At 36.4% G+C, this 10,610-nt stretch overlaps 1 long non-coding RNA gene across 1 annotated transcript; it reads left to right on the top strand.

Annotated features, from left to right (window-relative positions):
• Nucleotides 1–4,650: 4,650 nt before the first annotated feature.
• LOC134480284 (uncharacterized) lies at nucleotides 4,651–9,242 on the top strand. The gene is made up of 3 exons (XR_010054656.1): nucleotides 4,651–4,799; nucleotides 8,524–8,598; nucleotides 9,221–9,242. It is a non-coding gene; the product is annotated as an uncharacterized LOC134480284 (long non-coding RNA).
• Nucleotides 9,243–10,610: the final 1,368 nt, after the last annotated feature.

Below are 10,610 nucleotides of genomic sequence, written 5' to 3'. Positions count from 1 at the left end.
GTGTATGAATGCAACATAGATATTGAAAACATTTAAAATTTAAAATTGACATTTTGGTAGGAAATATAACAACTAAGAAAGTATAATTTAGTCCAACTGGACCCAAATATTTGAAGTCGTACATGAATCCTAAGCAGTTTAAACATTCTGTTAGGTACACAGTCTTAATATTTAACAATTTCTAAGTTTACTGCACTTACCTGAACAGCTAAGAAAATATTGTAACTGTGGATAGTATCTAATACCCATTGGTCCCTGTGTTAAAGGCTGGCTTCTCCACTTGAGATTGGTGAAACATGAAGAAGAATTTGCAGTAGGACCTGGTGGAAGGTCTTTTAAATTTGTCCTCGATGGCGATAATAAAAACCTAGTCCTTTCCTCTCCCAGTTCTGACAGTAAGGTGAACAAGCTTCTTTCTGCCCTGTCATGAGTTTTGATATATTGTCCATGATGGTAAGAATAAGTAATGAGGTCAAGTATTCCCTACTGAAATCTCCCAAGTCATAAACCACAATAAACTTTCTTTATAGACCGATTAAATATTATTAAAAATTAATTGTTATATGCAATAAATTTAAATAAATTGATTTAAATAAATAATAAGTAACTATGTTTATATATTAGTTAATTAAATATATTTTAAGTAAAATATATTATCATATTCAGAAGCTAAATACATGTCACCTAAATGTATTTACACCCAAAATGACATTTATGATTAGTTTAAAAAAATAAATGCTGCCTATTTTATAATATATTAAATAATAATATTATATATACTACATAGATATTAAATAGTAGCAGGAAGAACTTCGAATAGCACAGAACTGGGCTACCAGACACTTAACCATTGTATCATTTGGTATCATGGTTTTCCAAGAGGAAAGTGAGACAGCTGATTGGTGGATGGATCAAACGAAACTCATTATTTCTAGCTTCTGCCTACGGGATTGCTCACATTAGAAAGGGAACTGAGTGAAATAGAAGGGCTAATAATGTCTTTGGCAAACAGAAATGAGTTCAGAGAAGGGAAAGGAATGCCTTTAAAAGTTAATTATGTTTGGTTTTCGGTTTTTTTTTCCTCCTTTGGTGTTCATTACCTTTAAATGAAACTACACATTGGGAAAACTAATTACCTGTTTGGTCACTGCAGGACTCTGTATTTCCGGTCGAGACGCATACTCTTTAGCACTTGTTCTACTTCTTATACTTCTTTGGCAAGTCAGGCAGGTGCCTAAGCCCTACAGGATCAGGTACCCTAATTTAATTATAATGACAGTAAGAAAAGAATGGCATCATAATATCATTGTTGGAAATGGTTTCTTTCTCTTCATTACAAGTTTCAGCAACTTCTGCCATAATTAATATGCAGATTCAGGCCCCATAAGTCTGCGGATCATGAAAGCCTCATTTCATGTAAACTATTGTTTACTTTATTGGGGATCAAGAACCAAAGTCCGTGGTTTAGGTTATGAGAGAGGCAAAGGGCACTTTAAATGAAGAGACGGAGTAACAGAACACACAGAGACACACATGCACATATGCACACACGCAAGCACACAAACAGATAAGGACTGTTCTCGAAAGATCAGCAAAGTGAGCTGAGCCCCTGAAGCCATTGCTCTTCATAAGGCTCAGTTGTTGAGGCTTCAGGGTCAGGTCGGCAGGATGGATGCCGGATTGGAACTGGAGTTATAGCCAGTCCTAATTGTTGTTGTTGTTGTTGTGAAAACCACATCTAGGGACAAAACAAGTAACACACATTACAGTGAACACACTTAATAATAAATGAGTAATCACTCCAGGTCTAAGTTCTCACTCTTAAACAAAATTCTGGAAATTATGGAGGAGAAATGACTCAGTTAAGACTACATACTTCTCTTGAAGAACATAGATATTCCCCACTTCCCAAGTCATTTGACTCAGAACAGGCTTCTACTCCAGTTCCAGGGACAGAGGGGGTTGTCCCAGGTCTCTTTAGGGCAATCTAGTCATGTGCATATGCTGCTGGGAAAGAGGGATTCATTGTTTTGGAGTTTGTGTAGTTAAGCTGTGAGCCTTTCATCTTGTAATAACAAAGTGTTTCAAATTTCTCTATGTCCTTAAGTCTGTAGGTGAGTATATTGATAACCAAAATGACTTTATTTTAGGCAAAATGTGTTTTCCTTCATCTTTATATTTATATTTGGTGCTCTCTATAAATCATAAAGAAAATGGAAGGAAGCATGGGTAAAGTGAAGGAAGGATAAATTTGTTCCTGCTTCATTAAAATATTGAATTAATTTTCATATTCATATTTATATATGTTCTTTGGATATGAGTAAACGATGATATATTTTCTATTAAAATGTACATTGTGCCTTTGAGTTGGGCCCCAGACCTAAACATTTGCTTAATCCTAGAAAATTATTTATTTACTCTTTGATTGGCTTATGAGAAAGCCCTCTGTCATTGGAAAACATAGAAATATATATTATTTTCTAAGCTAGTGTCAGGTCCCTTGAAGAGGTATGTAATGAAACACGTATAAGCTGTGGGATTTGAAAAGAAGCTGCCAATACAAACTCAAGACCTCACTGTTGCAACAGTTAGAAGCATGAAGGCCACTGTACTGCATTTCTGCACAGTCACCTTGCTTTCCAAAGTCTATGTCACTTCTCGTTTATTCATGATTTGGGCTCTTTATTTACATCACTTTCCCAAGTCTAATTATAGAGTCTTCAAGTTCCACAGACAACATTAAAATCTAATCCCCAAATGAATATTTTATGCAGCTATTGTTAATTTTTTTCCAAACCCCCAAATGAATAAAACTTAGGATACATCCACCATTTACCTTCACTATTCCTATTTAATATTTATGCTTCAATTTTACAGATGAAGCAATCATGAAGTAAAACAATAATAGTTGCCTAATTAATAAATCACTAATTTAACATGCATACAGATTTCCCTGTTTGTGTGTAATAGAAGGAGTTCTGGAATGGCTATGAGTGCCTTTGACTTTCCTTCCCATGTGATAGTGGACTCAAAGTGTTAAATGAAAAATAATACACCCTCCTTTCCTAATGTAAAATGAGTATGTGCTGGATGGAATTGCCATCCCTTCAAATTTGTGACAGAATTACTAGTGTAGCCTTGGTTTTTCTAGGTAGGAAATTATTTTATTACAACTCAATGTCTTTATTGCTAGTTCTTTTTCTCAACTTGCTAAGGTTTTATAACCCATGGCTTTCTAGACTGCCAAATATGATTGCACACAAATCTGTTCATAATTCTCTCAGGACCTTTGAAAATTGTTGTAGCAACATGAAATAGTCCATTTTTCCAGCAATATATATATATATATGAGTGGAGTGTCTATCTAAATAGTAATATGGTATATTAGAATTTTCAAAAAATTCATTATTTTCTGATTTGTTTTAATCTGGTCTTTAGTCTCGGATTAAATGATTTTTATTTTCTCAATCTCTTTGATGTACAACCACAGGTTATAGATTTTTTTTTATATCTTTCTCTTCAAATAGACTTTGAGAGATATAAATTTATACTGAACCCTCTCATTAATTCAGTACACATTTTTAACTGTTCACTTTGTACCCTGAAGATCTTTTCTATTATCTTCTGTGTGATCTTTTCACCTGGAGTGATTTATAAAAGTGTTATCTAATTTCAGATATTGGCAAATTCCCTAAATGTCTTCTGGGATTGATTTTTTAATTAACTTCACTGTGGCTTTGTGCTAAACCTAAGGTATCATCCAGGTGGAGAATGCTCAGGGATGACACTCACAATGTGTACATCCTGTGATACATAGTTAGAAGAATTCTTAAATCACTGGACAAGTAGGTAACGCATGCCACTGATTTTTCTGTCTATTCCTTTATGCATTGTGATCAGACTATGGAAAATTTAACTATAACTACTGAAGTACTTTTATTTGTACACACATGTGATTATTGAGAAGTTTTATTTCACAGGCTGTTTTGGTGACATACACACTTAAATATATATATATATAGCTAATATATATATGTATTTAAATAATAATATTGTTATTTAGAAAATATGACGTTTATGAACCAAAATGACAGTGTGATAACATTCATATAATATGCTAGAAAATCATACAGCAAGAATAATACTTGCTGTTCTCTCCCCACACACTTACATACTACAATCACATATTAAATGTATGATTGCCTAGATAGGATCTGAACAACAGTACTAGTTAGTCGACCTGCTAACTTGGTATGTGCATAATCTAAGAGACCTGTTTTATTAAATCCTCAGAGAAACTTACCCCTGCCCCCAGGCCTGAACTCACTTCTAGCCAAACCAAGATCCTGCACTCCCTACTGTTATTAAAATCTCGCTATTAAATATCGGTCCTGCCCATCCAGAAAGAGCACACCAAAGCAACACCAACAGAGTTCCACGTTGGTGAGATTTAATGGGGAGCAAGCCCAGGGGAAGGGGTGAGAGAAAGAAGAGAAAAGAGAACAAGGGCAAAGGGAGTCGGCCTTTTATTTGGAATGTGACATAAAGATCCCAGATGGAGGTATGAATTGAGCCAAAAGGTCTTCTAAGAATGTATGGCCGTTGCCTTGGCAACAGTGGCCCGTGTCACTGCTGAAGGCAATTCCTAATACCAACACCTACCCTTTATGGACTCCACTCATTCTTCCTTCTTGGTGTGCAGTATTGCCAGGACTTCCTAAGAGGGAGGAAAAGAACACAGGACCAGAGCAGGGCCTGGCATGCATAAACCAACTGACACACATAGGACAATTCTTGAGGTAGTATATGTACATTTATATGTATGCTACATGCAATAATGGTAATTAAAGAAAACTTAAAAGAGAAAAGGCAGATAATTCATGAATATAGAAGAACCCACTGTAGGTAAAGAAAGGGAACAATGGAAAGGCAGGGCAAGATAGGACAATAGTGGCTTGAAGATGATCTCAGTATACTATGTGTATTTGTGAAGAAAGCCCTTGTTTTTTTACAGTTAATAAATGGTAATAAAAGTTGACAGAAGAAAGGAACAAGAGAAAAACAATACCAAGTTTCACTTCAAATGCCCATCTTCCAAAGGACTTACAGACAGATATGAAGAGTAGATAAGAGATATTTAAAAGAAATTACTAATAACTTTAATACAGAATGAGAATGCACACTTTCTTCTGAAGTACTCTCACTACTGCGATTATGATTACCATGTACTAGGGTTCTTTTCCTAAGTCAGTCGTCCTCCTCAATTCTCCATTTATAGTGATCACATGTGAATCTGCTAGATACTTCATTCTCAGTGACAACATATCTTACTAGAGCGGGACACAGGAGATGTCTGGTAGAAATCCAACAAGTGATTCAGTGATTGGAGAGAGAGAGAGAGAGAGAGAGAGAGAGAGAGAGAGAGAGAGAGAGAGAGAGAGAGAGAGAGAGAGAGATAAACCTAGATTTTGAATACAAAATTTCCAACATAGAAGGAGAAATGATATTTGGAAAGAATTAAAATTGCCATTTGTTTATTCTCAAGAAATTATGATAAGGTTTACGCCATAAAAATAAGAACATAGATAAAGAGAAGAGGCATAAGAATCCATCCTGTTAGTTCAAAATTCAAGGACAAATTAAATCATAAAAGGAGAAGAATATCTTTTAATTTAAAACCAACCTGGAAGACTGAAGAATTTATTTTATTCATGAAAGGATTTGTAATATAGATCCACTTTTAAAATAATCATAAGCTCTAATGTATTTGGAATTTAAGGAAGGAATCATTATACAATAAACTGTCAATTATTATTGAAATTTAAACATTATCAGTAGTTCATTAATGACTAAGAAGCCAATATAACTTTTAGTTAAAAATGTAAATGTGCAAACCTGTTATTGAAATATGTCCAAACTAAGACCTGTTTTTCAGAACTGTCAATGTAAAATAAATTATTAGCTTCAAAAATAGAATGCTTCACTCCTTCTCTAAAAGGGGAACAAGAATACCCTTGGGAGGGAATAGGGAGGCAAAGTTTAGAATAGAGGCTGAAGGAACGCCCATTGAGAGTCTGCCCCACATGTGGCCCATACATATACAGCCACCAAACTAGATAAGATGGATGAAGCAAAGAAGTGCAGGCTGACAGGAACTGGATGTAGATCTCTCCTGAGAGACACAGCCAGAATACAGCAAATACATAGGCGAATGCCAGCAGCAAACCACTGAACTGAGAATGGGACCCCCGTTGGAGGATTCAGAAAGGACTGAAAGAGCTTGAAGGGGCTCGAGACCCCATGTGAACAACAATGCCAAGCAACCAGAGCTTCCAGGGACTAAGCCACTACCTAAAGACTATACATGGACTGACCCTGGACTCTGACCTCATAGGTAGCAATGAATATCCTAGTAAGAGCACCCGTGGAAGGGGAAGCCCTTGGTCCTGCCAAGACTGAACCCCCAGTGAACGTGATTGTTCGGGGGAGGGCAGTAATGGGGGGGATAGGGAGGGGAACACCCATATAGAAAGGGAGGGGGAGGGGTTAGGGGATGTTGGCCTGGAAACCGGGAAGGGGAATAACAACTGAAATGTAAATAAGAAATACCCAAGTTAATAAAGATGGAGGGAAAAAAAGAAATCTATATTTTCCATCGATTGCATGTTATTACTACATAGTTTCGTCTTGATTTCTACCATAAAATTCACATATTTATGATGGAAATATTTATGGTATTATCACATTTTTAAAACAAAATTGAAAAGAGGCAGAAAGGAACGGTATAATATATTTGAATATAAATGATAATCTTTATGAAATATGTAAAGGTAGAATTTGGTAGGTAGAAAGGATTATGCATAAGTAGACAAAATCACTTGGGCATTTATTCCTTTAAATTTAATAAAGTATCCAGATTATATGAGTTTGATGAAAATAAACTTTTAGTATCTTATTTTAATGTGTTCAGTACAAGATTAAAATGTTGGAAAAAAAAAAAAGCTAGTGTGAGCAGCGAGAGAGGCCCAGCCTGCATTTTTACATTGGAGAACAAGGAGATACCACTCAACGGATGCTGCAAACCTTGCAACCAATGTCTAATCACACCAACAATAAAAAGCAAACTTAAGCTAAAAGCTGGGTGTGTCTCCAGTAGGGATGCTAGAAAGTGGAAATTGGCTTGGGACACTCACTTCATTCTTTTTGAGATTATAATTACATCACACCCCCCAGAAGTATTCTCATATACACCTCTTCTTACTCTCTATCAAAACCATAGCCTTTTCCCCAAATTATTGTTGTTCCCTTCATATATATATTTATATGAATATATATAATTTGTTCAATGTCACTTGTTTTTACAATTTTTCAACTTTTCTTTTTTAATGATTTTATTTATTTTATGCACATGAGTCTGCAATCTCTGTACTCAGACACACCAGAAGAGGGCACTGGAATCCATAACAGATGGTTTTGGGTTACCATGACATTGCTTGGAATTGAACTCACATGTTCATTGCTGGCAATTAAACTCAGGAGCATGAAAGAGGAGTCAATACTGTTAACAGATGAACCATCCCTCCAGCCCTCAATGTTGCTTTTAATTAGATGTTCTTGTGAATTTTATTTAATTCGTCCAACTCTTCATTGATGTGAAGATGTATAAGATTACAGTAACTTAAATAACACCTTATGAATGTTTTCAGCCCTGAACTAACATGAATAGGTGAATAATAACAAAATGAGTTTTGAAATTTGGTGACAGGAAGAATTCTTTGACCAACATTAACTGAAATGGCATTCACCATTCTCAGATGTATAATCAAATTCTCAAAGAGCTCTAACATGTCAATTGGTCAAATTAGACTCTTTCGTTCTACGAAACAATCAAATTATACAAGGGATTTAATAGCTAATTCTAACAAGTCCTTTCCAATAGGATTTAGTGTTAATGTATATTTAGTAGCTCATTGAATAATGCATATTTCTATAATAAATAGCTGTTTGGAACAAAATATCTATACAGCAACCAAAATATTGATGTTACTACAGAATAACCAATAAATATAAGAAAAAAGAGTACTCCTTTATGGAAAAGTCAAAAGCTGATTAACTGTGATATATCCTATTAATTTCTAACCATTAAAAATTTTAATATAAAACCCCAAAACAAGCAAACAAAAGATGCTTATATCTTAACTGTTAGTAGTTTAAAGATAGCTTTTCTTTCTTCTTAGTATCTGAATGCCAGAATAATCCTTTCACGGAATTCATCTTAAGCACACACACACACAATAAGATTTTTTTCTTACCGGGAAATAAAATTCTATTTACCTGTGCTTCTATTCCCACATTTTTAGTCGTATGTTATTTTCACAGGAAAACTTAAATTCTGAAATTGAATGATTTTTGGACGAGGTTTGTCTATCTCTGTACCACATTACACAGTCAAAATTTCAGATCTACTTCTGTATTTTCCTACAATGTTAAAATGATATTGTGTCATCTGTATCTCTTTTACAGGTATCAGATTTAGAGGGATCAGTCATCATGTGCTCTTGGTCTCATCTGATAAGTCTGCATCATCATCAATCATAAGTAACCTGTTATCAGATTTATTTATACCTAATTTTAAAGGGGTCCCTTACTGCATAGAATCTCCCCATGGGTCTCAGTTGCTTATATCAATACAGGTCAATTCATTACTAAATATGTGTCTTTACTTCATATCCCACTTTGACTTTACTTTGCTCCCATCTACCTACTGTAGCATGTCTTGACAAAGAGCTCAGGGAAACCCTAGCGACATCACCACCAACAGTTACTGCAGGAATTCCAAAACAAGCAATTCCTGGAGGCTCTCTGCAATAACCAACATAGGCCAGTCTACCCTGCCATCTGCTACACCATGTGTCAGCCCAGCTTACTTGTCGTGAAGAATATCTGAAAACAGATGTTAGCAGCACACAAGATTTTAGATTCAAGTTGGAACCAGACTAAAAAGTAATGGTTTTATGAAGTGAACTGGGGGGTGGAAAAGCATGTCTCACCTTTAAATCCTTCTTCTGTCTGCAACTGTCAAAACAAATACACACCTTTCACCTCAAAGGAAATAAGTAGTTTTTGTTGTTGCTGTTTTGTTGCTGATGTTTCTTAGGAATTACATATTTATTTATTGCCATATACAAACATTTTTATTTTTTCTTCTTTTTTTTTCCAGAACTGAGGACCGAACCCAGGGCCTTGCGCTTGCTAGGCAAGTGCTCTACCACTGAGATAAATCCCCAACCTCCATTTTTATTTATTTTTTTTATTTATTTATTTTTTTATTAACTTGAGTATTTCTTATTTACATTTCGATTGTTATTCCCTTTCCCGTTTCCGGGCAAACATCCCCCTAATTCATTTATGTATTTACATCACAAATGATGTCTCCCCTCCTAGCTCCCCTCCCAGAATTCCTCTTTCCATTCGGCCTCCCTTTTGCCTCTAAGAAGGTGGCCCCTGTCCAGATCACCCCTCACACTGGCGCATAAAGTCTCTGTGTTATTGGGCTAGACAAGGCAGCCCTCTGTTGCATACGTGCCAGGGACCACACACCAACTCTTTGTTTGGTAACTCAGTGTCTGAAAGCTCAGGTTAGTTGACACTGTTAGTCTCCCTGTGGGATTGTGATGCCTTCAGGGAGTTCTACTTGCCCCCTAAATCTTGCATAGGGATCCCCCAACCCCATCCAATGTTTGGCTGTGGGTATCTGCATCTGCCTCAGTCAGCTGCTGACTAGAGCTTCTCAGAGTATAGCCATGCTAGGCTTCTGTCTTCAAGCACAACATAGTATCACTAATAGTGTCAGAGATTGGTGCCTGCCCATTGGATGGATCTCAATTTGTGCCAGTCATTGGTTGGCTATTCCTTCAGTCTCTGCTCCATTTTGTCCCTGCATTTCTTTTAGATGGGGCCAATTTTGGGTTGGAAGTTTTGTAGGTGGGTTGGTTTCCCCATCCCTCCACTGGGTGTCCTTTATGACTATTGGAGATGGTCTATTCAGGTTCCACATCGCTACTGTTGGACATCTTGGCTATAGTCAGCCGTATTGACTCCTGGAAGCCTCCCCCATCCCAGGACTCAGGGAGTGTCGAGAGATTCCCCATATATTCCACCTCTTGGAGCTGCATATTTCCATTCATCCCCCTGGACCTCTGGACCTCTCTCCTATCTCTCCCCATACATGATCTTGTCCTCCTATTCCCCTTCCCAGCCCCTCTCCAACCCAGACCCCTTGTTTCCTCTGCCTCTCATGACTATTTTGTTCTCCCTTCTAAGTGGGATTCAAGCATTCTCATTTGGTTCTTCCTTCTTACTTACTTTCTTTGGGTCTTTGTGGGTGTATGATGGGTCTTCTTTACTTATTGGCTAATATCAACTTATCAGTGAGTGTATATTATGCATGGCCTTTTGAGTCTAGGTTACCTTGCTCAGGATGAACTTTTTGTAGTTCCATCTATTTTCCCAAAAAACTCAATATGACCTTGTTTTTAATAGCTGAATAGTAATGAATTGTTTAAATGAACTATACTTTCTGTATCCATTCTCCAGGTGATAGACATCTG

Source organism: Rattus norvegicus, chromosome 9 (assembly GCF_036323735.1).
Source record: "Rattus norvegicus strain BN/NHsdMcwi chromosome 9, GRCr8, whole genome shotgun sequence".
Classification (NCBI taxonomy): domain Eukaryota; kingdom Metazoa; phylum Chordata; class Mammalia; order Rodentia; family Muridae; genus Rattus; species Rattus norvegicus.
Note: the sequence above shows the minus strand (reverse complement) of the source record. Positions and strands in the feature narration are given on the sequence as shown.